At 45.7% G+C, this 6,028-nt stretch overlaps 1 long non-coding RNA gene across 1 annotated transcript; it reads right to left on the bottom strand.

Moving 5' to 3' along the window:
- Positions 1-206: 206 nt before the first annotated feature.
- LOC119325725 lies at positions 207-3,964 on the bottom strand. The gene is made up of 3 exons (XR_005157655.1): positions 3,949-3,964; positions 338-460; positions 207-245 (listed from the first exon to the last, which is right to left on the bottom strand). It is a non-coding gene; the product is annotated as an uncharacterized LOC119325725 (long non-coding RNA).
- Between the last annotated feature and the right edge of the window lie 2,064 nt (positions 3,965-6,028).

The raw sequence follows: 6,028 nt of genomic DNA, 5'->3' as shown, positions 1-6,028 counted from the left end.
ACTGCATACATGCTCTGGCCAAGAGACTCAAGGGAATCCGCCACTCCATCTCACCTCGCTGGTGAGGCGGAGGTCAGAAGAGAGTGGAGAATTGGGGCAGCTTGGAGGACACGTCACGGAACAGGAAGAAGCGGAAGTCGCAGCCTTGCTGGTCCTGCTGACGGCGGCGAGCGGTGGTGGTGGAATTCATGAGATCCGCTTTGCTGCGCCTTGCCAGCACCAAGGGCGTTGGATCTCTCGTGCACCTGCATGAGGACATCAGCCGTATCAGGGACTAGAATAAATCAGGGCGGCATCGTAGAGAGGAGAAGATGGGTACCAGAGAGGGGGAGGAGACCTTGAGGCGTCGGAGCAGCCGAGCCCTCTCCTCGCAACTGTATTTCCATTGTGTTTTCGCAGAGAAGAGAGTTCCTTTTCTTTCAGTACAACAACTATAACTTCAAAATGGAAACCGAGATTCCTGAACAAAAATAACAATGTAAGCACAGATAACCATAATTGGTTGTGACTAGTTCTGAATGAGAAAATGGTATGGTTTGGATAGAATCCATTCCACACAAATACAGTTCAAAAGGCAAGTTGGCAACTACAAAAAGAACATGAGAAAACTAAATTCCACCGCCCTTTGGTTCATCTAGAAAATGAACAAATCCACATGACTATCGAGCTAAACTGAATTCTGTATCTGACGCTCCTTGTTCATGTAGTTGACATGCATATGAATTAATTTCTACTATATCTAGGGGCAATTATAGAGAGGTTACAAGGGATTCAAAAATCCGTAAGCTAGATGGCAGCAAACCAATATAATTGCAGTGTGAGTTATCTTTTTTCAGAATAGATTACAGGAAACTTATTGCATCGAGAATGGAAAGATGACGCATATATACACACTCAATGGCGTTGGAAACTGCAGAATTCAACAGCTACACACACTCCTGCTTAACCTTGTCCACGGCACTCAAGGCAATGCACCGTAGAGGTTACCAAGCATCTCCAGACTCTATTTCTCGCCTCACTCGTTCATAGCATTGTGGACCTATTAGAGGACTGTATATATGCAGCAGAGTTGTGTATTTGTCGCCATGGTACTACTGCCCCTGTCGACATGCGCATACACAGCTTGCATGCAGTGATTGCTTCAGGGAAAAGCTTAAGTTTTGGTAAGCAAGCCTCCAGCAATTGATGCCAAAGCATGCACTTGTTTGTTTTTCTCTAACCTTTGCACGTTAGTGTGAAGTGGGACAAATACTTGATGTCTGTGTCTCCATGAAAATTTTACTTCAGGACAAGGTTCGTAGGAGTTTAAAGCAATAGTACTACTTACATTTGTGGGCTTCTCCTTGGCGTTTGTGGTGATCCAGCTGCTTCCCTTCCTGCTCAACATTTTCTCCCAGCCACACCCGTGCCACAATTCCATTAACAAGAAGGATCAATGAGCATGCATAACATTGGACTGCATACACAAAGTTTCAGGTCTCAACTGTCGTCAGAAACAAAGGGAAAACATCAAGCTGATGCCAAGGGAACCCATCCACCTCTCCATCTCACCTCGGTCGTGAGGCGGAGGTCAGAAGAGAGTGGGGAATTGGGGGCAGCTTGGAGGACGCTTCATGGGAACCCAGATTCCTGAACGAAATAACAATGTAAGCAAAGATAACAATAATAAATTGGTTATGACTATTTCTGAATGAAAAAATGGTATGGTTTTCATAGAATCCATTCCACACAAATACAGTTGAAATGGCAACTAAAAAAACAACATGAGAAAACCAAATTCCGGTGCCCTAAGGTTCATCTAGAAAATGAACAAGCGTACAAGACTATCGAGCTAAGCTCAATTCTATATCTGACCCTCCTGGTTCATGCAGCTGACATGCATATGAATTAATTTTTCTTATATCTAAGGACAAATATAGAGAGGTTACAAGGGGTTAGAAAATCTGCAGGTTAGGTGCGAACAAACCACTACAATTGCAGTGTGAGTCACCTTTTTCAAGAACAGATTACAGGAAACTTGTAACATGGAGAATGGGAAGATGACGCATGTATACACACTCAATGGCGTTTGTAAGTACAGAACTCAACAACCGCTCATACTCGTCCTTAACCTTGTACACAACACTCAATGCAATCTAGCTACCGCATCTCCAACCGCTCTATCTCACCCTACTCGTTCTTACTATGCACCTGTTTGAGGATTGTGTATATATGCAGCAGAACTATGTATTTGTCGCTACAGTACAACTGCACCTGTCGACATGCGCATACACAGCTTGCATGCATTGATTGCTAGAAGGCAAAACTTAAGTTTCGGTAAGCAACCAACCAGTAAATGATCCCAATGCACACACTTGTTTGTTTTTCTCTGACCTTTGCACATTAGTTTCAAGTGTGACAAACACTTGATGTCTATGCCTCGATGAAAATTTTACTAGAGACAAAACCTTTGGGAGTTTAAAGCAGCAGTACTACTTACATTCGTGTGCTTCTCCTTGGCGTTTGTGGTGATGCAGCTGCTTTCCTTCGTGCTTAACATTTTATGCCAGCCCCAATTCCATTAACAAGAAGGATAAATGAGCATGCATAAGATTAGACTTCATACACAATGTTTCAGGTTTCAACTGTCATCATACACAAAGAGAAATAATCAAGCTGATGCCAAGGGAATCGATCCACCACTCCATCTCACCTCGTCCGTGAGGCGGAGGTCAGAAGAGAGTGGAGATGACCAGGTTGTGGGCACTAGGATAAACAAAGTAGAGCGAGAAGGCCAGGTGCTAACCAACAGAGACAGAGAAGAGGCCACTGCCTCCATGGTTTCGAGCTCGGGACCATCCTACATGAGTCTTTGATAACCAGACATGTGTGTTTAACTGCATAGAAGAAGCGTGCAGAAGTAAGAAACTGTCTGAACATGAAGATAAATATTGGGAGACAACTACACGAGCATAAGTAAGAAAAGTTGAAATGTCAAAGCACCTCTGAACCAGATAAGTTAAACACTCTGTGAAACAGATCAAAACAGATGCCACATAGGCCCGTGAATTATATTTCCACCAGAAACCAGGCCCATGATTTAAACCAAGAAATCGATAATAGCACAATTAGAGACAAAACCATAGGATTTTTCGCACAAGACTGAAGCTGAGCTCACTAAAATGAGATAAGCATATGTTTAGAAAATAAGCTTGCTAACTAGATAACCGGCTTACCAATTGCTAAGTGCTTTACAAACATATACACCACATGAAAATCAAGGTGGTGTAACACTGTTAGTTGTTGAAACCCAACCGTTGGTTACTCAACGGAAGAACATATCACCTCCAAATTCAACATGACAGCAAAGAGATCCTGGGAACTAAACAATGGTGGTGCTTATACTTGCAAAGCTGCAGGATGAACAAAATAATGAATGCCTGAGTATTTATATACTTATTACTGAACTACTCCTGTAAAGGAACTAAACAGGTAGTTAATGAGGACTAGACACAACACCATTTTACTTCTTGAGGAAGCTACAGAATGCAATAAACACAAAAATCTAACAAAGAAACAAAGTAAAGAGTTAAACTGAATCCCGAATCGTCCTAGTGGTGAGAGATATTTCGCAGAGCATCCATCAACATTTACACAAGCAGCTAAGTTGGTGCTACCTATAGGAAGTCCTCGCTAGCAGGGAGATTGATTAAGTCAACATCAACCCGGCCTCACGCATGCAAAGCTTTGATGGCTTACAGCCAGTGGAAGTCGCCGTCTTGCTGGCCCTGCTGACGTTGGAGCATGGACGGCGGCGAGGAGTGGTGGTGGAATTCGTGAGATCCACTGCGCTGTGCCACGTCGGCACATTAGTTTCAAGTGTGACAAACACTTGATGTTTGTGCCTTGATGAAAATTTTGCTTCAGGAAAAAAAATCTTTGGGGGTTTAAAGCAGTAGTGCTACTTACATTTGTGGGCTTCTCCTCCATGGCGTTTGTGGTGATCCAGCTTCTTCCCTTCCTGTTTAACATTTTCTCCCAGCCACACCCACCCCTTCAACAAGCTTGTGTTTGATAATGATACATGAACTCCAGATTCCTGAACAAAAAATACAGTATAAGCAAAGATAAGCATAATAAATTGGTCATGACTAGTTTTGAATGAGAAAATGGTATGGTTTGCATAGATTCTATTCCACACAAATACAATTGAGAACAGCAAAAACAAAAGACGTGAGAAAACCAAATTCCAGTTCCCTTTGGTCCATCTAGAAAATGAACGGATGTACATGACAGTCGAGCTAAACTGAATTCTGCATCTGACCCTCTTAGTTCATGCAGCTGACATGCATATGAATTAATTTGTCCTATATATCTAGGGATACTTACAGAGAAATTACAGGGGATTCAAAAATCCGAAAAGCCAGATGGCAACAAACCACTACAATTGCGGTGTTTGTTATCTTTTTTTCAGAAGAGATGACATGAAACTTATAACATGGAGAATATATCGAAAGAAGCCGCATATATACACTCTCAATGGGGTTTGAAACTGTAGAATTCAATAGCCGCTCACACTCGTCCTTAACCTTGTCCACAGCACACAAGGCAATCCACCGTAGAGGTTACCGAGCACCTCAAGCCGCTGTGTCTCGCCTCACTCGTTGCTATTATGAGCCTGTTACAGGCACCTCATGGCTGCTGCTGCAGCTGCAATGGAATGCGGCGGTCAGTCAGGGGAACATCAGTTGATGCTTTGCTTGAAACATCACGAACACAAATCTGAAAATTCAGGTCTGGAAAAGGATGAAGGGTATTGTATCATTTTGGCAAGCAGGTCGTGCTGTCAGGCAAGAAGGGATGCAGAATTCTGAACTGATAAATGCTCTGTTTTCTTCAGGCAGTGTTTCTTCCAGATTCAGTATACACGGATTCAGTAAGGATGGGTACACGGACGGAATTAGCAATACAGTAGCAAGAATTCTCAGCGTGGCTTGTGTAAATTCAGCAAACGAAACCATACGTGCAGGACCATCCAAGAACTGGCACATATGAATGACAATTACGTAGTAGAACAAATCTGAATTATTGGCATGGAAGGAGGACTCTGCACCGCTCTGCAGAGCTCATCGCGCCATCTTACTCCTACTACAACAGAAGGTAAAACATTGATTTCACACCGAATTGAACTAAGCTAAACACACGCGTGAGGAGAGAATCTGTAGGCCGCCGAGCAGGCGCGATAATCCAATTGATGGAGCCTGTGCTAGGTAATCGACCCCGTGCCGAACCGAGCCGCGACCCAGGCCACAGTGCCACACCCACCCCTGCCACAATCCCATTAACAATAATGGATCAATGAAGATGCGTAAGATTGGACTGCGCACAGAAAGCTTCAGGTTTCAACTGTCATCATACATTACACAAAGGGAAATCATCAAGCAGATGCCAAGGGAATCCATCCACCGCCCCATCTAATTCTCATGATCTCGCTCGTGAGGCCGGGCGCGGAGGATGGAAGAGATTGGAGATTTGGGGGCGGCAAGGGGAGGGGAGGGGAGGGGAGGGGAGGGGAGTACCTTGAGCGGCTTGGAGGAGGCGCCGCGAGACAAGAAGAAGCGGAAGTCGCCGTATTGCCGGCCCTGGTGACGCCGGAGCATGAACGGCGGCGAGGATTGGTGGTGGAATTCGTGAGATGCACTACGCCGCGCCGCGCCTGAGTGGTGGCCTCGGATCCCTCGTGCACCTGCGTGAGGGCATCGGCTGCATCAGGGACTAGAGCAAATCACGGCGGCGGCGCAGAGAGGAGAAGATGGGCGAGAGAAGGGGAGGAGACCTTGAGGCGTCGGAGCAGTCGAGCACTCGCCTCGCGCTGAACCGCTCGGCCCTCGAGCGGAACCACACGGATGGGAGGGGCGGCTCCTCTCCCGGCACCGAAGTCGAGCAGCTTCGTCCCCCGAGACCGTGGCCGTCGCGGGTCTGGGATCGCCATGGCCGCCGCCTCGCCTGCTCGATCTGGCGTCAGGTGAGTGAAGGGGGAGGCCAGGGG

Source organism: Triticum dicoccoides, chromosome 6B (assembly GCF_002162155.2).
Source record: "Triticum dicoccoides isolate Atlit2015 ecotype Zavitan chromosome 6B, WEW_v2.0, whole genome shotgun sequence".
NCBI lineage: Eukaryota > Viridiplantae > Streptophyta > Magnoliopsida > Poales > Poaceae > Triticum > Triticum dicoccoides.
Note: the sequence above shows the minus strand (reverse complement) of the source record. Positions and strands in the feature narration are given on the sequence as shown.